Source organism: Sciurus carolinensis, unplaced genomic scaffold, assembly GCF_902686445.1.
Source record: "Sciurus carolinensis unplaced genomic scaffold, mSciCar1.2, whole genome shotgun sequence".
NCBI lineage: Eukaryota > Metazoa > Chordata > Mammalia > Rodentia > Sciuridae > Sciurus > Sciurus carolinensis.
The window spans coordinates 437,628-461,047 of record NW_025920122.1 but is presented as its reverse complement, the minus strand read 5'-3'; the positions used below and the strand labels follow the sequence as shown (position 1 = coordinate 461,047).

Here is a 23,420-nt window from a genome sequence, read left to right as displayed (position 1 = left end):
CTAGCTCTGGTATGAGCTTTTAGCCTTGTTCTTCCACTCACAAAAAACTTATGCTTGTTTTAATACCAATTTAAAGATAAATTATGCTAGTTGCATAGTTTGGAATACTTTCCAGCAGTGAACAATGACAGGGTGGATCCACAATCCTGCCTGGAAAAGATGACCAAAAGGTGTTCTTTGAAAAGTTGCAGAAAGTTTATGTGTGTGTGTGTGTGTGTGTGTGTGTGTGTGTGTGCATGCATGTGTGTGTGTGTGTGCACATAGAGGATGCCCTATTCACAGACACCAAAACTCTGGATGCTCAAGTTTCTTATATAAAATGGCACAGTATACAACCTTTGCACATCTTCCCATATCTTAAATTGTCATTATAATGGTATCATAGTTCAGGTGATTTATGATGCCTAATACAATGACAAGACAGAAGGCCTGTATATGTTCAGTATAGATGATTGTTTTCTTTACTATTTTGACCTGAGGTTGGTTAAATCTGCAGATGCAGAATCTTTGGATAGGGAGATGCAACTGTGCATGAGAGTGCTCACATGTGTGAGGGTGTTTGTATTTTACTTAAGAAACAGACCAAGATAACAAGTGGGATGCAGATCCAGGGAGAAATAAAAGTGACCCATGGGTGTGAAACCTGAAAGTTGTATAGCCTACTTTTAAATACTGACCTGAGATGGGTTGTGGCAGCTGTTCTGTCTGGTAATGGAAATCTCATCAGGCAGGGTTTCCCTCCCAGCTCCTGCCTCTCCTGCATGGGCTCCTGTATGGAATGCTATATCACAACAGCCTCTCGCAGAGATGGTTGGAAATTACTGCTTTCTGTTCTCACTCTGGGTCAGGAAAAACTGAGAAGACAAAAGCTGCTGGGTCATGGCATGAGTGGGAAAGGGTTTGAGAATGAAGGGGAGAATTGCTTGTATTCCTGCTTTTGCTTGAAGCCCAAGACTGGGATCCTCAGCTTGAGTTCTTCTCACCTGGTTCTCCTACTTGACTCCAACTAGAGGGATTGGTGGGAAGAAGACAGGGATCCTGGACAAATCTTGGGACAAGTCCCTATCTAGAACTTCTTCAAGAATATATGAGGTTTTTTCAAGATGGTGGACTAGAGGGCGGCTGCATTTCATGTTGCTCCAGGACTCAGGATTCAAAAGAGGAGATAGTGAGAGACTTAGGACCAACTCAAAGCCGCCGGGTGAGTCTCTCCTGTTGGGGAGGCATCCCAGATGGGGCGGTAGCCCCAGAATGCAGGGAACTTTGTGAAGTAGAGTTGCTCAGTGAGATGCCCCTCCCCGCACTGGAGCGATAAACACGGACAACTGGAATCATCGTAGAGCAGGCGGCTCAGCACAGCGCTTGGACTCGGAGCAACCACTGGGGCTCCGGGCGGCTGCCTGAGAAGGAGCTGCGTGGCGAGCTGTTTGGATTCAGAGTGACCGCTTCTGAACACTGGGGGTTGCCTGGAGGAAGAGGAGAAGCACGGCGGGTCACTTGGTCTAGGAGTGACTGCATCAGCACCACAGGCTGTTGCCAGAGGAGGAGGTGAGTGGTGAGTTGTTTGGACTCAAAGCGACTGCTCCTGAACACCGGTGGCCTCCCTGGAGGAGGAGCCCGGTGGGTCCCTTGGTCTCCGAGTGACCCCTCCTGAACACCCGGGGGGCTACCCCCGAGGAGGAGGAGGAACAGGGTGGGTCACTTGGACTTGGAGTGACTGCCTAGGGCTACGGGTGGGAGGAGGAGACACGAAGTGAGTTGCTTGGAATCCTAGTGACTGTGTCGGAACACCGGGCTGCTGTCCAGAGGAGGAGGTGTGTGGTGGGTCTCTGGGACTTGGAGCTATTGTATGGGGCTCCAGGTGGAGGCTCAGAGGAGGGGCCACATAGCCAGGCGATTAGGTTCAGAGCAGGGTCCCAGGACCTAGGCGACTTCTTGCTGGAAGAGCCGCACAGAGACACGCGTAGGGGCGGAGCGAAGTTTCCAGGACTGTGGGTAGATTCTCTGAGGAGAGGCAGCCTAAGGAGACTTGTCTGCGAAGGGTGAGGCTCGCAGGCCCAGGAGGTATGTCCGGGCCACTGGGAACATTGGAGAGGAAGGCAGCCCAGCCCAGGTGGTAGTTGTAGATTGAGGGGAATCTCTAGGAGGGGAACTGACCAGAGAGACCTCCCCACCGGGTGAGTCTTCCCTGCCGAGTGAGGTTTTCCCACAAGGTCGGTAAAACCAGAGACACAGGCACAAACGTGCCTTGCCTCAGCCCGCAGCCTAGTTCCCCTTTGGATGACCATTGGTCAACAAGTGGAGGCACCTCTGCCCAATATCAGGGAATATACCCCACCTGAGGGTCACCAACCCTAGAGAGGCAACCCTGGTGGAGCACCTCATTATCAACTTCCTCCAAGACTTGAGACTACTGAAGGATACGAGGGGATATACTAGCAATCTTCAGGGACATTATAAGTCAATAGAGGAAATCTGCAATATCTTAATGACCCACTGATTCCTGAACAATATGAGAAAACAAGGGAAGAAAATGCCCCCAAAAAATCTAGATGTTACATCAATAAAATCCAATGACAGCATAGCAGAAGAAATGACAGAAAGGGAGTTCAGAATGTACATAATTAAAATGATCAGAGAAGCAAACGATGAGATGAAACAGCAAATGCAGGCATTGAATGATGAGATGAAAGAGCAAATGCAGGCATTGAATGATAGCACCAATCGATAGTTAAAAGAGCAAATACAGGAAGCAAAAGATAATTTAAATAAAGAGTTAGAGATATTGAAAAAAACCAAACAGAAATCCTTGAAATGAAGGAAACAATAAACCAAATTAAGAACTCCATAGAAAGCATAACCAATAGGATAGAACACCTGGAAGACAGAACCTCAGATATTGAAGACAAAATATTTAACCTTGAAAACAAAGTTGAACAAACAGAGAATATGATATGAAATCATGAACAGAATCTTCAAGAACTATGGGATATCATGAAAAGGCCAATTTTGAGAATTATTGGGATTGAGGAAAGCTTAGAGAAACAAACCAAAGGAATGAACAATATATTCAATGAAATAATATCAGAAAATTTCCCAAATCTGAAGAATGAAATGGAAAATCAAGTTCAAGAGGCTTATAGGACTCCAAATACACAAAATTACAACAGACCCACACCAAGGCACATTAGAATGAAAATACCTAACATACAAAATAAAGACAGAATTTTAAAGGCTGTGAGAGAAAATAACCAAATAACATTCAGGGGGAAACCAATACAGATATCAGCAGATTTTTCAATCCAGACCCTAAAAGCTAGAAGGGCCTGGAACAACATTTTTCAAGCTCTGAAAGAAAATGGATGCCAACCAAGAATTTTATACCCAGCAAAACTTACCTTCAAATTTGATGATGAAGTAAAATCATTCCACAATAAACAAAAGCTAAAAGAATTTACAAAAAGAAAGCCAGCATTACAGAACATTCTGAGCCAAATATTCCATGAGGAAGAGATAAAAAACAAAGAAGCAAATCAGCAAAGGGAGGAATTAACCTAAAGGAACTGTCAAATAAAGGAGGAACCAAGGTGTGTCAAAATAAATAAATAAATAAATAAATAAAATTTAAAAAAGGAACCAAATGACCGGGTATACAAATCATATCTCAATAATAACTCTGAATGTTAATGGCCTGAATTCATCAATCAAAAGACATAGACTGGCAGATTGGATTAAAAAGAAAGATCCAACAATATGTTGCCTGCAAGAGACTCACCTCATAGAAAGATACCCATAGACTAAAGGTGAAAGGATGGGGAAAAACATACCATGCACATGGACTCAGCAAAAAAGCTGGAGTATCCATCCTCATTTCATATAATGTGGACTTCAAGCCAATGTTAGTCAGAAGGGATAAAGAAGGACATTTCATACTGCTTAAGGGAAGCATAAATCAGCAAGATATAACAATCATAAACATAAACATAAAATGCCCCAAACAGTGGCCATTCCATGTATGTCAAACAAATCCTTCTCAATTTTAGAAACCAAATAGACCATAAAACAATAATACTAGGAGATTTTAACACGCCTCTCTCACCACTGGACAGATCTTCCAAACAAAAATTGAACAAAGAAACCATAGATCTCAATAACACAATCAATAATTTAGACTTAACAGACATTAATAGAATATACCATCCAACCAAGAGCGAATACACTTTCTTCTCAGCAGCACATGGATCCTTCTCTAAAATAGACCATATATTATGCCACAAAGCTAATGTTAGCAAATACAAGAAGATAGAGACACTACCTTGTATTCTATCAGATCATAATGGATTGAAGTTAGAAATAAATGAAAGAGTAAAAAGCAGAAACTACTCCAACACCTGGAGATTAAACAATATGCTATTATATGATGAATGGATAACAGAAGATATTAGGAAGGAAATTAAAAAATTCTTAGAGGTAAATGAGAACAAAGAACCATCATATCAAAATCTCTGGGACACTATGAAAGCAGTACTTAGAGGAAGATTAATTTCATGGAGCGCATTTAATAAAAGAAGTAAAACTCAACAAATCAATGACCTAACACTACAGTTCAAAGCCCTAGAAAAAGAACAGACCAACACCAAAAGTATTAGAAGACAGGAAATAGTTAAACTCAGAGCTGAAATCAACGAAATTGAAACAAAAGAAACAATACAAAAAATTGACAAAATAAATAGTTGTTTCTTTGAAAAAATAAACAAAATTGATAAACCTTTAGCCACACTAACAAAGAGAAGACGAGAGAAAACCCAAATCACTAAAATTCGGAATGAACAAGGAAATATCACAACAGACCCGACTGAAATACAAAAAATAATTAGAAGCTATTTTGAAAATCTATACTCCAACAAAATAGAAAATTTCGAAGACATCAACAGGTTTCTAGAGACATATGAATTGCCTAAACTGAACGAGGAGGACATACACAATTTAAATAGACCAATTTCAAGTAATGAAATAGAAGAAGTCATCAAAAGCCTACCAGCAAAGAAAAGTCCAGGACCAAATGGGTTCTTAGCTGAGTTCTACAAAACTTTTAAAGAAGAGCTCATTCCAATACTTCTCAAAGTATTCCATAAAATAGAAGAGGAGGGAACCCTCCCAAACTCATACTATGAAGCCAATATCACCCTGATACCTAAACCAGACAGAGACACATCGAGGAAAGAAAATTTCAGACTAATACCTTAATGAACATCGATGCAAAAATTCTAAACAAAATTTTAGCAAATCGCATACAAAAACATATTAAAAAGATAGTGCACCATGATCAAGTGGGTTTCACCCCAGGGATGCAAGGTTGGTTCAACATCAGGAAATCAATAAATGTCATTCACCATATCAATAGACTTAAAGTCAAGAATCACATGATTATTTCAATAGATGCATAAAAAGCATTTGATAAAATACAGCATCCCTTCATGCTCAAAACACTAGAAAAAATAGGGATAGTGGGAACATTCCTTAACATTGTAAAGGCCATCTATGCTAAGCTCATGGCCAATATCATTCTAAATGGTGAAAAACTGAAAGCATTCCCTCTAAAAACTGGAACAAGGCAGGGATGCCCTCTTTCACCACTTCTTTTCAATATCGTCCTTGAAACTCTAGCCAGAGCAATTAGACAGACCAAAGAAATTAAAGGGATACCAATAGGAAAAGAAGAACTCAAACTATCCCTATTTGCTGATGATATGATTGTATACTTAGAGGAACCAGGAAATTCCACCAGAAAACTGTTAGATCTCATAAGTGAATTCAGTAAAGTAGCAGGATATAAGATCAATGCACATAAATCTAAGGCATTTCTATACATAAGCGATGAATCTTCAGAAAGAGAAATTAGGAAAACTACCCCATTCACAATAGCTTCGAAAAAAATAAAATACTTGGGAATCAATCTCACAAAAGAGGTGAAAGACCTCTACAATGAGAACTACAGAACACTAAAGAAAGAAATTAAAGAAAACCTCAGAAGATGGAAAGATCTCCCATGTTCTTGGATAGGAAGAATTAATATTGTCAAAATGGCCATACTACCAAAAGTGCTATACAGATTCAATGCAATTCCAATTAACATCCCAATGATGTACCTTACAGAAATAGAGCAAGCAATTATGAAATTCATCTGGAAGAATAAAAAACCCAGAATAGCTAAAGCAATCCTTGGCAGAAAGAGTGAAGCAGGGGGTATTGCAATACCAGATCTTCAACTCTACTACAAAGCAATAGTAACAAAAACGGCATGGTATTGGTACCAAAATAGAAAGGTGGATCAATGGTACAGAATAGAGGACACGGACACAATCCCAAATAAATGCACTTTTCTTATACTAGAGAAAGGGTCCAACAATATGCAATGGAGAAAAGATAGCCTCTTCAACAAATGGTGCTGGGAGAATTGGAAATCCATATGCAACAGAATGAAACTAAACCCATATCTCTCACCATGCACGAAACTAAACTCAAAATGGATTAAGGATCTCGGAATCAGACCAGAGACCTTGCATCTTATAGAAGAAAAAGTAGGTCCAGAGCTTCAACATGTCGGTTTAGGACCAGACTTCCTTCTCAGGACTCCCATAGCACAAGAAATAAAAGCAAGAATCAACAACTGGGATAGATTCAAACTAAAAAGCTTTCTCTCAGCAAAGGAAACTATCAGCAATGCGAAGAAAGAGCCTACAGAGTGGGAGAAAATCTTTGCCAATCATACTTCAGATAGAGCACTAATCTCCAGAATCTATAAAGAACTCAAAAAACTCTACACCAAGAATGCAAATAACCCAATCAACAAATGGTCTAAGGAAATGAACAGGCACTTCACAGAAGAAGACCTACAAGCAATCAACAAACATATGGAAAAATGTTCAACATCTCTAGTAATAAGAGAAATGAAAATAAAAACCACCCTAAGATTCCATCTCACCCTAATTAGAATGGCGATTATCAAGAATACAAGCAACAACAGGTGTTGGGGAGGATGTGGAGAGAAAGGTACAGTCATACATTGTTGGTGGGGCTGCAAATTAGTGCAGCCACTTTGGAAAGCAGTGTGGAGACTCCTTAGAAAACTCGGAATGGAACCACCATTTGACCCAGCTATCCCACTCCTTGGCCTATACCCAAAGGACTTAAAATCAACATATTACAGAGATACAGCCACATCAATGTTCATAGCTGCTCAGTTCACAATAGCCAGATTGTGGAACCAACCTAGATGTCCCTCAATTGATGAATGGATAAAGAAACTGTGGTATATATATATATATATATATATATATATATATATATATATATACAATTGAATATTACTCAGCCATGAAGAATGATAAAATTATGGCATTTGCAGGCAAATGGATGAAACTGGAGAATATCATGCTAAGTGAGATAAGCCAATCTCAAAAAACCAAAGGAAGAATGATATCGCTAATAAGTGGATGATGACACATAATGGGGGGTGGGAGGGGTTAGTGTTAGGGTTAGAGTTAGTTTTAGGAAGGGGGGCAAGAATGGAGGAAGGAAGGACTGTATAGAGGGAAAAGAGGGGTGGGAGGGATGGGGGGAAGGGAAAAAATAACAGAATGAATCAAACAGCATTACCCTATGTAAATTTATGATTACACAAATGGTATGCCTTTACGCCATGTACAAACAGAGAAACAACATGTATCCCATTTGTTTACAATAAAACAAAACAAAAAAAGATCATGAAGAGAAACAACCAAAAAAAAGTATATATGAGTCCCTTTGAAGAAGTAAAAATGAAGAGATCAACCCATATTTAATTAAATCCATTTATTTTAAAATTTAAAATTTATACCAATTAACTCCTTATATCATATTTGTGTAGAAAGCACCTGTCCTTATCTTATAATTACAAACACAACCTAGAAGTCATAAAAATTAAACTATTGACCTTAATTTAAAATGGCAGAGAATGATGTTTGCTTGACTATAAATCATCCATGCCAGGTATTAGGGAATGTTGATATATTTTAGATCTTCCTCTGCATGTAAATTTTGTATGCAGTTAGAAGTGGCAACTAATGAGAGACCCAGAAGGACAGTGATTTAAATGAATTGATATTTTATTTGTCTTTTGCTTGAAAATAATCATGAAATACTTGATCTTTTCAGCTCTATGATCCTCAGCATATGGTCACCTAGTTCAGTGTGCCTCATGGTCACAGTGCAGCTGCTATGGCTCCATCATCTATATTCCCTACGAGAAGAAAATACAAGGAGGAAAGACTTGCCTCTCAGGTCCACCCATCGGTTCTAAAGAAACTTCTCAGATAATCCACCTAATGGCCTTCTTGTGTTGCTTTGGCAACTCTGTATTCAAGGAAAGCAGAAAACAAAACATTTCCACTGAACATATCAGCACTTCAAGTAAAATAGGGACCTGTGGCTCTGGAAGGTTGGAAAAATGGACTTCAAGTGAGGATATCAGTGGCCACCACCACCACGTGTGTTTTCTAAGTTGTGTAACTCCAAAGCTGAGGATACCTTTTCAGGCAGGGACATTGTCTCAATGCCACAGGCAGTGACACAGGCTGTGTTTGTCAGCTGGGGAAACTCTCACTCACCTCAGATCTTACTCAGTTCACTGGCCTTAATGATGTCAGTATACAGGATGTGGAAAGGTCTGCTTAGCACTAATCAGATTTTTTAAATTACCACTAAATGAGCATCTATTATAGTTACCACCACCAGCAGGAACAGAGGAAGGTCCTTCCTGCATATTCCCCACCTGCCTCATTGCCAGTGAGTGATTGCACCTTGTCCCATCAGGCCCAGGGCCCAGGGTGTACACTCACTCTGGATCTAGTGCTGACCTGTGCCCTGCTCTAAAAACATCTGCAAAATCCTCACTGAGTCCCATTGTGAGCACAAGCAGAAAAGTGGAAGGTTTGGTTATATTTTTGGGTCCACATTTGAGAAACAATGTTTTCTACAACCAGGCAGATGGTTTTAAAAGGACTTTTGTTCCATGAGCTTGTATGATTGGCTCACAGCAGCCCTGGAGGCAAACAGAAGGATTGCCTTCACGATGGTCCTACATCTCAGAGAGGGCAAGCCACTTGAGGAAGGCCACACAGCTTATGTCTCAGAGTTGACCAGGGCCAGATTATGAAATCTTCTGCAACATGGCATCTGAGAGCCAAGGCCCTGAGTGATAATGCCTTCCTGTGGCCCCCAAAACAAAAGGGATTCTCAAGACTCCAAGGAAGAGCCATTGGAAGGTGTGTTTCAGTTGATCCACATCAAATTGCCCATTCTACAGATGGGGAGGGTGAGTCCCTGGTGAGTGGGAAGCCATGGAGGCAAAGAGGGGCTCCTCCCAAGACCAAGGCCACTGCGGACACCCAGCAGAGTTCAAGGGCACGAAGGGCCAGGATGAAATTCAGTGCAAGTGTCTTTGTGTGATGGTGAAGACGACAACCACAGGTTGACTGCTGCCTTCTTGGCCCTCAGAGAGCAGCTCCGTCCCTGGTCCAGCGGGTTCTTCCTGGGGATCGCCTGTTCCTGGCCCCACCTGTCATGCCGCAGCCTGTGGGCCCTGCTACCATTGATGTTATTGGCCACCTGGGCTGGGTGCCCTAAATTACCTGCTGAGGGATGGAGGCGTGATCACCCCGCAGCACCCCACTGGTTTGGATCCCCAGGCACCTCCCCGATCGATCCCATGGCCCTTTCATGACGCAGGCACGGATTGGACTCCTAATCCACTGTTCTCTGGTTTAAGAGTCATAACAAAGTGCTTAATTAAGTAAACCTCGCTTAATCACCAAATGTTTGCATGCAAAACGAGTTCCCAGGAAGCAGAGCACTTGACATGTTCTGCGCAGAAATAATTACAGTGGGGAGGCGGGGGTGGCGGGGCTCCAGCCTCCACTTTTCATTTGAGGGCCTCGCCCATTCATCACCTAAGGGGAATTAAAAGACTTTAGTGGGAGCAATCAGAGAACTCCCAATTCCTGCCCAATGAATCACAGGTGGGGCCCTGTCCCGCCTGCCAGGGGCAGTACTACAGGGAGGGGCTGCAGGGATGGGGGAGGCTGCCTCCCTGGCCCACTGGCTCTGGCCTCCCTGTTGTTCAGAGTTGCTTTTACTCCCATTCCAAGAGATTTGCAAATTATAAACATTTGCAGAGGAATGTGATGGTGGAGTGTGTGTGCGCGTGTAAGATCGTGTGTGTGCGCACGTGTGCTGTCCCCTTTCCTTCCTGCCCACTCTCCTGGAATTTCTTCCTAATCCCGTCCTTCCCTCGGATCCCCCTATGGGTCAGTACCTGGATGAAATTATTTTTCTTATCTCAATGGCTACATGTCTAGTTTCGTATTATTAGGAAAAAAAAAAAAAAAAAAAAAAAAAAAAAAGGACCAGGACATCAGTCTCTGATTTCCCGGCATTATCAGATTGAAGTTGGTGGAATGTGACTTTGAAGGAAAAACAGATGTGACCCAGGTCAGGAAAGAGGGACACGGGGACTGAGGTCCAGGAATCTTCTTCTCAAGGTCTCTTTCTGCTGTAACTGTCCCACTTGGGCCCCCTGTCCCTGAGCTGTCGAGGACTCTTCTTCAGCCCATTGTGCAGATGAACCAATGGAGACTCATGAGACACCACACGATCTTCCACTTCTTATCCAGAATAGTGGGGGTGGCTCTGCCCCACCAGGAAAAATTGTGAAAGGTCTTAATGTAAGCAAAAACCTAGGTCCTGGAATGTTCTGGCTGAAACAGCCCTCCCTCCTTTGTGCCTTTCATTGTCTTTGAGCACTTTCACAACACTCTAGGTTAAAAAACAAAGAACAGGATAGCAATACAGATGATTCATGCCACAGAAATGCAAATGCATTTTGTCCAGTGGAATGCAATTGATTATTGCCCTCCAGTTATTGACCAGCTTGCATCTATTTGTGACTTAATCCAGCACCTCGGATTGCCTCTGTGCATGTGTGTGTGTGTGTGTGTGTGTGTAGTTCTCCTTTGAGCCGGTCCTACTGTCTTTCTGCCCCCCTCATTAATTTATATGTTAAACAAAATCCTGGATGCAGGCTCATGTTGTAATTGTGTGAGGTCCTGATTTTTCCCTTTTTGAAATTTTTGGTAGCAGGGATTGAACCCCAGGGCTGCTTAACCACTGAGCCACAGAGCACCTGTGAATTAGGAAGGTTCCCTGCAGTGTCACTCAGGGAGGGAAACAGGAGGAGTGGATGGGAAGCAGGCTGCCAGGCAGGTGGCTGGTGGCCTATGTCATTCCACCATGGGTCCTGGAGCTAGAACGGTCCTTCTGAGTTCTGCAGGCTGTAGGTCACACGTCCATCAGTCATGGAACAATGCTGGCCAGCTCCAGAAGGGTGTGATGGTGTGGGGGACTCAGTGAGGGGGCTCTCGGGAGTTTGGACCATCCGGCAGGGGCTGAGGCCAACGACGGAGGACAGCACTCTCAGCTGCTGGGGGATGAGACCTCCCTTATTTGTGCAGGTGGTCACTGTGCAACTGTCCCCAAAGGTAGGCAGGAGGATCCTCGGGTGGGTAACCAGTCTCGCTCCAGGACACACAGACAGGAAGTTCCAGGACCTTGGGTCTCCAGAGTCTCCCAGACCTCATCAGATTCCTCCCAGATGTGGCACACACCCCCGCCAAGCAGCCAAAAGCGCAAACCCTGCGCAGAGTCACTTCCTGCCACCCAGCGCCTGTCAGCTGTGCCTGGAGCTGGTGACTCCCCAGCTGGAACCCATCCATCTGCTTGTGTTTATTCTGTGTGCAGCCAACAGCTGCGGGTCAATCCTGCCAACTCCACGATTGGGGACGTGCCTCTCCACCCATCTCGGCGAGTTCTCCCCTGCTGGCTTTTTCAGGGAAGCCCATTTATTTTTTCCTCTTTCTCCTTCCCAGTGGTGTGACTGGATTTCAGGAGAGTCTACCACAGTTTGTCGGAGGGGACTTGATCCAGCCTCCAGGATGTTGGAGTGGGGAGCAGCTGTGAAAATTCTACTTTGGATTCTGGCCCAGTTTCCTTTTTAAATTTTTTCTTGCTTCTTACCAATATGTAGCTTAAGAATGAGGGACTGGGTTTAAGAGTGTAGGTCTGGGACATAGCTCTGCAAATGGGATGGGTGAGAGATCTGATCTAAGATTTGCTGTGTGACCTTGGCTGGGTGTATTTCCCTTTCTGAGCTCCCAGTAGTTTATCCATGAAGTGAGTTAATTAATGATTTCACCTCTCAGGATCATTGGGAGGACTGTTAGGGAAACTACAGTGGACCACAAAGGTGCTTAATAAATGAGACCTAGTGTCTTTATTATTTCCCTGTGTGCTTTCTCTGCATTGACAGGGCTGCCTTCCACTGTTCTAAATACCTGCTCAGATTGGCACTTTGCAGCTCCCCACGTGGTCCTTGCATCTTAAAGACACAAGGCTTTTTCTCCAACCTGCCATGCCAACCTTTCCTCATCCCTTCTGACCAACCCTGCCCTTCCTTCAGTTTGGGCCCGTGCATCAGTCCCTCCAAGATGGGGCTTGGAAACTTACTCTGAACAGAGCCAGATAATAGGTATGCAGACACTGTGGGGCACACAGGCTGCATGGCCAGTGTCCACTCTGTCTTCCTAGTGCAAAGGCTCTGGAGATGACATGCGAATGTTTGGACCCAGATGTGTTTCCAGAAGCTTCGTTTAGGGTGCTGAAGTTCGAATCTCATTTTCACGTGGTAGGAAATCTTTTTATTCACTTTTTTTTTACTAATTTTAAAATGTAAAACCATTCTCAGCTTGAGAACTGTGCAAAAGAGACAAGGAGCCACCATTGGCCTATGGGCAGTAGCTGGACGCCCCCTGCTCCCCCAACAGGCTGGCAAGGTCTCTTTGTGGTGGCTTCTCATCAGTACTGCTCAGTTCTTCTGTCACAGCACCGACTTTGGACCAACACATCTGCCTAAGGGGTCTTTGAAGGAAGCACCAGTTTGTATTCACCATGAAACCCTCAGCATCTGCACATAGTAAGTCCTCCATGACTACCTATTCAGCAAGCCCATGTGTGGACCAGCGTGTCCTTCTAAGAGTTCTAAGTAGCAGATGGTCCATGTTAATCAGTTTTCCATGGCTGTGACAAAACACCTGAGGAGACCAACTTATAGGAGGAAAGATGTATTTTGGTTCAGGGTTTCAGAAGTTTCTGTCCAGAGTCCCTTGACCCCAGTGACCCATCAAATGAAGGCCCCATGACTGTATTAACCCACCCAGGAGGTGGGCAGCCTCATGATCCAATATCTTCCCCAAATCCTCACCTCTGAACACTGCTGCCTTGGGGACCAAGTCTTCAGCACATGGGCCTTTGGGGGACATTCCAGATCCAAGTCATAACATCAGGATCAGCACACTTTAAAGACATGGAGACTGAGGTCCAGCAGGGAAAGTCACTTCCTCAAAGTCACACACCTGCAAAAATAAGGTTGACTCAACTCTCCTAAGGAGGAGGGAGAGACAGCATCAATTGAGCAAGTACTCTATGCTAAGCCCAGTAACGGGGCTCTGCAGACTCAGTCCCACTCCCCACTTACTGGGCACCTGCTGCATGCCAGGGCCTGCTGTCCTGTGCAGTCACATCTCTTGAGGCCCAGAATCCCAGGTTCCTCAACACCCAAGTGCTACACTGTGACCTCCAGGAGGCAAAGACCCACTTGTCTGTCTTGCATACTGTTGGGTCCCCCATGTCCAGACACCACTGAAAACGGCCACCTGTGTTCAAAGATCATTTGTGGAACAGGGAATGCTCCCCAGGGACCAGGTGCCATGTCTGAAGTTTCCACATTTGAGTCCATTTTTCTCCTATTTCTACATCTCCTAAGTGCAACCTGCAAGAAGATAGATAAATTCATTTTTTAAAAAGAAAAACAAAAGTCAGAGACATTCATTCCAGCCGGGCCAGCAGCTGCAGCATGTGCTGAGCCGGGATGTCCATCTGTGTCTTTGGTGGGAATCACCGGGCCACGCCCACTACATACATCAGGGAAGGAGCGGGTCTGGGTGTGCAGGTGACAGAAGGACTGCCCAAGCTGACACCTCAGCTGGGGAAAAGTCCCTTTCTGGAGACGGATGGCCGCATCTGCAGCAGGGGCTGGAGGGATGGGGACAGTCATTATCTCAGCCAAGGGGGCTGCACGTCACCACCCTACCTGTGGTGACAGGATCCAAGAATGGCCAGCTTCCAAGGCAGGCCCTTGCTCTGAGTGGCTCTTGATGGCGGGTTTGATCTCCGGCCCAGATTGTGCGCCCCAGGCCCTTCCTTTAGCCCACGAGTGACCGCGTGTCCCCGTGAGCGCTTCTTGGCAGAGCCCCTTGTTCGTGATGCCCAGGGCTCCACAGCCCTGGGTGGCTTTGCTGAGAATCCAGTTCTTGCCCATGTCCTTGTAGCAGGATTTAATGGTGGAATAATATTTACACAGAAATGTCCTCCAAAGGTGTCCTAAATACCATAAAAAGGATTTTCAGAGCTTAATGAGCATTAGTGGACTCAAACAAGATCATGTGACAACTAGTGGCTCTAATCTGATCTGGCACTTCCTGCCCGGCAAGGCTCAGGGGACCATTGCTTTGGACCATTTCAAACCCCCCTCCTCTCCTGTTCCAACCTGGCGGGACTCTTCGCACCCTTTGACCTTTGAAGAGCCACAGCTGGGCTGTCCAAGGTGGCAAAAACCCACGCCTGTGCCTGTGGGGTCAACTGGGATCTTCTAAAGAGCAAAATGAGAGGTTGTGCAGGGAGAGGGTAGAGTTAATTACTTCATCTCTCTTGTTTCTAAAAGTAGCACAGAATAAGCCTTTAAAAAATGAACACTTTAAGCCAAATTTAATCCTAGCTGCTGGGGAGGCGAGGCAAGAGGGTCACAAATTTGAGGCCAACCTGAGCAACTTAGCAATACTCTAAGCAACTTAGTGAGCACCTGTCTCTAAATAAAGTATTATTTTAAAATGTCTGGGGATGTGGCTGGTATCCTCCACCCAAAGTTGGGATTTTAAATCATCAACAACAGAATCAGGATTTCTTATGGTAAGTCCCACAGACTTCAGCAACAATGAGTTTCTTGATCTGAACCAGAGACAGAGCTTCATCTCACAGGGCAAGCATGGCATCAAATATACAGACTTGGGATCTAAGTTCAAATCCGGGCTCCTAGTGGACTCACCTCTCTCTCCAAACCTCAGTTTTGTCGACTGCAAGATGGGAGCAATGTATAGTACCTGCCATTGGGCTCTTGAAGCAAATATATGAGTCAAAAATTCAGAGAGCCAGTACCAGGCAGTTCATGGGGTTCAGGATGTTTAGTTCTCAAATCAATCTGGCCTCCTCAGCCTCATCTGTAAAATGGGCCTCCTGCTTTCTACCCCTGGGTCAAACAGACAGTGTTGCAGTGCAGCCTGGACTAGCACCTGGGTTAGAGTCAGCCTACCTGTCACTTGTCTCTCCTTCCCCCTGTCCTCTGTGATCCCTGTCCTCTGAGAAGCTGCCATGGGGACCAGCAGCCCAGCCTTGCAAAGGACCCTTCAGTGGCTGAATTCCTTGGTGCCCATAGCCACAGCCAGTTCTGCCAACTATTTATGCAGGAAGGGAATCTGGTGGTGAAGCCCAGGTTAGGACCTGGGGACCTGTGACTCCTTCAGAGGACTCTAGCTGGGATGTCCCAGGGGCTGGGAGACGAGCAGTTGCTTGGCATGTGAATTGGGAAGTCCAGTCTGGAAGTGGGTAGGGAGCTCCAGACCTGGGGGTGGGAGCTTGGCAGCTGCAGCTGGCCTCAACTGCCCCTGTGAGAGTCCCCTGGGCAAGCTGCGTGCTGGCTGTGTCTGGTTTCCTATATGCCCCTCATTGGCTGTGTTCCTCTAGGGGATCTGATTGGTCTCTCTGGCTCTCAGTTTCCTTCTCCATAAGACAGGGGAAGTTCTCCCCTCATGGGGCTGCTGTGAGTTTGAGGCCCATATGGAATTGCTGGAGTATGGGTCCTTCACATGACTCCCAAAGTCCCCTTGCCAGTAAGTGCAGAGCATGGGAAGAGGATGTGTTTTCCCTACTTCCTTCTTAGAAAATCCTAAGGAAGCCTTTGATTGGCCTGTCCCTGTCATGTGACCACACTCTAGTTTCTGCATTTAACGACCTGGCTGTGACAACAAGGGCTAGGGCAAGGGCTTGATTTTAGGACAGGGAAGGAGAACACATTTTCCAAAAAGCAAAAATGTCCCCCTTGGGCGGATGGGGGCTCCGGGGCCGTGGGTCCATTTTTCAACACCTCTGGGTTCGGTTTGAGGTTTATAAAATGGTAATGAATACATTGACTCTCTACTGAGTAATTTTAAAGAGGATGTGAAAGAGGTCAGGAGGCAGGAGGCCTGGCCCATTTTGTTCCAGCTCAGTGTTTGCTACTCTGGAATCTTCCTTGGTGGTTTGAGTAATTGTCCCTGGTCCCTGGGGATCTGTAGTGATCAGTGATCTTGTGAGAACACAGAATCATTTATCAGGCCTCAGTTTTCCTCTTATGAGTTCAGGAACAAATCTATTTATATAAGCAAACACATTTATGTCCATATGCTGGCTCTCGGGTGCCCTGGATTGCTTCGTTGTTCATTTCCCATTGGTCTAGGAATATCAAGTAGAGGGTAAGGCTGATGAACTGAGGAGGCTCCCGGTCCTTCTCCTTCACCAATGCTTTATTATAAAAAAAGTCAAACATAAAGCAGGTGAATGTTCGGAGCAGACTTGTGTACACTCTGCTTGAATCCCACTGTTAGTATTTATGCACTTCCTTTAGCCTGTTCTCCATTCTCCATCCCTCTGTCCACCCATCAACCCACCTTGATTTTCTCCAAGTCAACATTTTGGCAGCGAAGTGTCAATATTCATGCAGTTTCCTTGCTACAGAAAGCACATAAATATATTGAAAGGCATACATTATAAGTGTATGTACACTTGACTTTGTCAAAGGCAGACACCTGTGTATCCCAAACCCCCATCGCCCCAGAGTGCTCCCTCCAGTCCTTCCCCATCAGTCCTCCACCCACACCCAGACCCAAGAACCACTCTGACCTTTCCTCACTGATGATTAGTTTTGTTTGTTCCAGAACTTCTGGTAAGTGGACTCATACCACCTGTGTATTTGAGGGTCTGACTTCTTTCATTTAACATGAACTTTTGGAGGCAGACCCATTTGCTTGCATGTAACAGTATATTGTCTTTTTCTTACTATTATGTAGGAAGTCAGGTGCAAATGTACCATGATTCATTTATTCATTCTCTGGTTAATTGCTGTTAGGTTGCCTCCATTTTAAGGCTACAAAGGTCATGCAAACATTTGATGTGGACCTTTTTGTGAACATGTGTTCATGTGTGTTGAATTTCTGGGTTGGAAGGTAGGCTTGGTTGAATTTGATCTGAACTGCATGAGAACTTTTATAAAATGGTTCCTGTTACTGCCAGGCTCTCGGGTGCCCTGGATTGCTTCATTGTTCATTTCCCATTGGTCTAGGAATATCAAGTAGAGGGTAAGGCTGATGAACTGAGGAGGCTCCCGGTCCTTCTCCTTCACCAATGCTTTATTATAAAAAAAGTCAAACATAAAGCAGGTGAATGTTCGGAGCAGTTCCATTTGCTCCACATCCTTCTCAACATTTAGTGTTGTCAGTCTTCTTAATCTTGTGGATATGTATTATTATTATTTTTTCTTTTTTGGCACTGGTAATTAAACCCAAGGGTGCTTACCCATGAAGACATATCCAGAACCCTGTTTTTTTATATTGAGACTATCTTGCCGAGTTGCTTAGGGCCTTACCAAGTTGCCGAGCCTGGCTTCAAACTTATGAGCCTCCTTTCTCCGCCTCCCAAACCACTGGGATTATGGGCATGTGCCACCATGCCCGATTGTAGTAGTATCTTAGGGTGTTAAAAAATATTTTCTTTTTTGTGTGTGTCTTTCTGTGCATCCTTAGCCAGAGCCGAATTCTCATCCATTTCATAAAATAGCTGAACTAGAAGGACCCTTGTTACACAGATGGGGAAACTGAGGCTGATTAAAGAAAAGATATGGGCCCAACATTGCACAGTGTGTTAAGTGTAAAGCTGGACTGTGCCTCACACTGGGCACTATGAGCCAGGCACAGTAGCAACCCTCTAAGCTTCACTTATCCCCACATTCTTCCATTCATTCAGCAGACACTCACTATGCTGGCCCCTGGTCTAAACCTGCAGATACAGAAACAAACAACAAAACCACCCTGCCCTCTGGGAAGCTCACACAGAGTTGACCAAGAACCTTCCATCCCTCATCCCAGCTGCATCTCTTTCCACTCAGGACCTCGAGTCACATGCATTCATGAATAAAGGAGGAATTTCTTCAGTGTTTGGGAATCTTGATTACTACAGCAAAAAGGGAAGTTCCAGACTACAGAAAATAGATTTTTCAAAATTCTTTCCCTCTGTTTCATTTCCAGAGTGTGATAGTCTCATACCGCTCTTTCCCTGGAAGAGTTCTGCTGAGTGTCCCCAGAAGGTTAGGTGCTCATGGATCCACTTCCATACTTGGTGGGGCAAAAGTAACCTCATTGGGGGGATCTTTTCTTAACACTGCTCATGTATTGGAGGCCCCCAGGACCACATGAACCTACCTATCATTTTCATGAAGTCAACTGGGAGTGGATTTCCAGTCTAGGGCAGAGTTTTGCACAATTTTGACAGGAGAACAGACCTTAGATCATGTTGTATCTAGAACTTTCACACACCAACCATGGCTGCATCTGCTATCTACATTTTGCACTGTATGCAGAGGGAGGTGGAAAGAGCATTAAAATGCAGATTCCTGGGCCCTGTCTCAAAGATTCTAGACCTGTGGTGTGGAGGGGGGACCCAGGAAATTTTACTTTCAAACAGCTCTATGGCATGTTACAGAATCAACATAGGAAAAGCAATAGCTTTCCTTTTCGTCAACAATGACTGTGCTGAGAAAGAAATCAGGAGAAAAAAAACAATTAAATCCACAATAGCCTTAAAAAATACTTAGGAATAAATCTAACCAAGGAGGTGAAAGCCCTCTATCATGAAACCTACAGAACAGTTAAGAAAGAAATTGAAGACCTCAGAAGATAGAAAGACCTCCCATGTTCATGGATAGGCAGAATTAATATTTTAAAATGGCCGTATTACCAAAAGCAGTGCACAGATTCCATGCAATCCCCTCCAAATACTAATGGCATTCTTTGCAGAACTAGAAAAAACAATCCTAAGATTCATCTGGGAGAATAAAGGACCCAGAATAGCCAAAGCAATCCTGAGCCAAAAAATTAATGCTAAAGGCATAATACCTGGCTTCAAATCATACTACAGAGTTTAGTAATAAAAATTGCATAGTACTAGAATAGAAACAGATACATAGCCCAATAGTACTGAACAGAAGACAGAGAGAAACCCACACATTTACAGTTATCTGATCCTTGACAAAGGTGCCAAAAGCATACATTGTTGCTGGGGACACTGTACATAGGTGCTGGGAAACATAAGTAGGAGAATGAAACTAGAACCTTATTTTTCACCCTGCACAAAAAAATCAACTCAAAATAGATCAAAGACCTAGGAATTAGACCAGAAATTCTGCAACTCCTAGAATAAAACATAGAGCCAACAATCCAGCTTGTAGGCACAGGCAATAACTTTTTCAATAGGACCCCGAAAGTTCAGGAAATAATACCATCATTTAATAAATGTGATGTCATCAAATTAAAAAGATTCTGCACAGGAAAGGAAACAATTAGCAATGTGAAGAGGGAAACTACAGAATGGAAAATCTTTGCTAATTATTCTCCAGACAGAGAATTAATATGTAGACTATATAAAGAACTCAAAATACTTAACACCACAAAAAAAATAACCCAATTAATAAATAGGCAAACCAAATGGCTGTATTACCAAAAGCAGTGCACAGATTCCACTTCTCAAAAGAAGAATACAAATGACCAACAAATATATATTTTTCTACTGTCATGTACAAAAATATTAGAATGATTTAAAAACATTAAAAAATTCAGCATCATTAGCAATCAGGGAAATGCAAATCAAAGCTACACTGAGGTTTCATCTCACACGAATCAGAATGACAGTCATCAAGAACACAAACAATAATAAATGCTGGAGAAGGTGTGGAGAAGAAGCCCTTTTACACTGTTGGTGGGATTGTCAATTAGTACAACCACTAAGGAAATCAGCATGGAGGTTCCTCAAAAGACTAGGCATGGAGCCACCACAGGACCCAGCTGTACCACTCCTGAGCATGTTTTCTAAAGAACTGAAGTCATCTTACCTGCATACCCATGGTTATAGCAGGACAATCCACAACAGCCAAACTATGGAACCAGCCTAGGTGTCTGTCAATGCAGGAATGGACAAAGAATTGTGGTATGTGAACACAGTGGAGTATTATTCAGTCATAAAGAAAACTGAAATCATGTCATTTGCAGGGAAATGACTGGAACTAAGACCCTCATTTTAAGTGAAATAAGTCAGACTCAGAAGGTCAGGGGTTGTATGTTTTCGTTCATATGCAGAAGTTAGGAAAAAGGAAGACAAAGGTGGGGGTGAGAAAAAGAGGAGGGGGTGGATCTCCTAAAAATCAAGGGGCACTCAGGGGAGGAAAGGGAGGGAGGGAGGGAGGCAGGGGAAGGGCTGGGGGTAACATTGGCCAGAGTGTACTGTTCCATGTACGCATGACCAATATGTCACAACAGATCCTACTTGTCTGCACAACTCTAATGCACCAATCAGAAAAAAATTAAAAAGTGGAAAGAGAAATATAAATGAATAAAACAGCTCCATGGGGAATTCTAGGGCAGGGAAGCCATTCCATATGATGTCTTACTGTGGAATCCTGGTTTTGTGAATTTGTCAGGACCCACAGAAGTCTGACACCAGGGTGAACCCCTCTGTAACCACCTGGGCATTGGCTGACAGTGATGCACCAGTGCTGGTTCCTCAGGTGCCTTTCCTTGCCCCGATCCTCCCACCTTCCCCTGGTGTGCTGGTAGCTGGCTCCAGTGCCCCCAAATGACTCTGAGTTCTTACACCCTTTCACTCCAGTTTCCCCCAAGCTTTTCCCTCTGGACACATTCTCTCTCCAGCCCAGTCCCATCTCCTGCTTGACCTGACACATACCTGCACACACTCTTAGAGTCTTAGCTTAGATGTCACCTCCTCCAGGAAGTCTCCCCTGATGGCCCCCAGCAATCAGGGGGCCCCCAGGTGGCCTCGGTGACATTCAGATAGGAATCACTCTCATGTACATGTGGATCTTTACTTCTCTCTCTCTCCTGAAATACGATCAGCACCAGGAGGATGGGCACCTAGCAGGTTGTCAATAAAATGTGGATTGAACAGATGACCAAACTCATTGGCTTGGCACCTTCCCAGACCCATCAGGAATCCCATGTCTCAGGACAAAAATCTTGAGAAGTTGGCAGATACTTAGCCTCAATTTTCATGACAGCTCCCCCACATGTTTAAATATGACCCCAGAGGCCCCTGAATGATGCCATTGACCTTCCCAACATGTCAACAAAACTTGTTCCTGCAGCCCCGCCCCACCCCTGTGCCATAGAACTGCATGGCTTGTGTCTGTAGCTTCTCGCTGCACTTTCCTGTCAAGGGTCCCAGTGAGCTTGCACAGGTGATGAACCACAGGTTGGGAGACTCACCTGCAGAGCTATAAACCCATGCAGCCACCTGCTCCCAGCTCAAACTGCTCCCCAAACCCTCAGCAAACTGCTTGGAGCCAGATCATCTCATGGACTTGAGACTAAAGGGAGTGAACAGTGTGTTTACTTGAGCTGCAATTCGCCAGAACACTGGAAGGACAGAGAGCCCGCTTGCCACCACTCCTTCCTCACAGCCCCCTGTGACTCTGTAAAGTGCACGGATGCTGAAACTGAGGTACAGAAATCAGAATGTGTGTCCCTTCTGTCACTCTTCGAAGCAGGCCCTGCTCTGTGCCAGAAAGCAATCCCAGTCTAGGTGTTTTGAACAGGATGGTATTTAATATAGGGAATCAAGTTCCTACTGCAGGACCAGAAGGAACCAGTTCTAGGTTCACCTCCTGGAATGACTCCCAGGAAATCCTGAGCAGAAGCATCTGCACAGAATCTGCTTGAATTAAGCCCAAAGCGAGCAACTGACTCATTTCCAAGACCACTGCTCTCGATACCCAGGGTGCAGGAGACAGAAACTGGGTTCCTGATGCAGAAAACAGAGTATGTCTGCACTATATTTGCTGATGTCAGTAGCCACAACCAGGGAGGGGGGCTTCCTATCAGTTCCCCAAATCTCACATGACTGCCCTTCATTGGCAGAAGCAAATCTGCTTTCAGAGTTTTAGCTGCAAGAGAGTCTATAGATGTCCTTGGTTTTCCAGCCTCACTGTGCTGAGGGAGGTGAAATACACAGTGAAAATACACAGGAGCTAGGGGGCAGTCTGGAAGCCCAAAGCTATATCCCAGGTCCTCCACTCTCTAAATGCTCGACCTTGGAAATGACACAGGCACACTGTTCCTTATGATCACCATGATTCATTACTGCTGGCAGCCATCTTACAGAGAAGCAGAAAGTGCTAAATAAAAGTCACAAGGACAAGGCAGAGCATGGAGCCTGGGGCAGCTTAGGTCCTCAGCAAAGGGTCAGCAGTGACACAATTATTATTGTGGTTTTAGAAAGTGTAATTCCCTTTCTTGCCCCACCAAAATAGAATAATGATAATAATAATGGTACATAACCACACAAAGTATTTTCACACTATTCCTCAGAGCAAGGAATCCTTGGAGGAATATACATTGGATGCCGAATTCTTGAATTTCAAGGTATTTTTTTTAACCACTTGGGGACAAAGGGAAAGAATAGTTGAAGCCATGTCTGTTGGCAGGAAATTAGAGGACATGGTTAACCACTTTCTGTAGATCAGCCTGGGAGGGGTTCCCAAACAGCAGAGGGAAGGAGAGTTCTTGATATTATTTCTCCCAGAAGCACATGTGTCTCCTTGCTCGTGACCAGAGAAGGTGAGGCAGAGGGAGGGATCCGTCATCTCCAGTAAGTGTTTGTGAGGAAAGAGGAGGACAGTCTGCTTTCAGGAGAGCTGGGTAAGTGAGGAGTGGAGAAGAGTGAGTCAGGTGGCCCTGTGTGTCCCTTTTCCCAAGCCCAGTCTCGTCTGTGCTATGAGACCTTGGCCCCTCTCTCTTGCTGCCTTCTTACTTAGCTTTCCATCACTGTGACAACACATTCGAAATAATCAACTTCTAAAGAAGGAAGGTTAATTTTGACTGGCAGATTTATAGGTTTCA

General features: G+C 44.5%; 2 pseudogenes; both read left to right on the top strand.

Annotated features, from left to right (window-relative positions):
- The window catches only part of LOC124973792 (probable RNA-binding protein 19), a 956,910-nt pseudogene that overhangs the window by 817,021 nt on the left and 116,469 nt on the right, over positions 1-23,420 (top strand).
- Positions 1-23,420, top strand: part of LOC124973826 (olfactory receptor 2T2-like) — a 124,551-nt pseudogene that overhangs the window by 71,047 nt on the left and 30,084 nt on the right.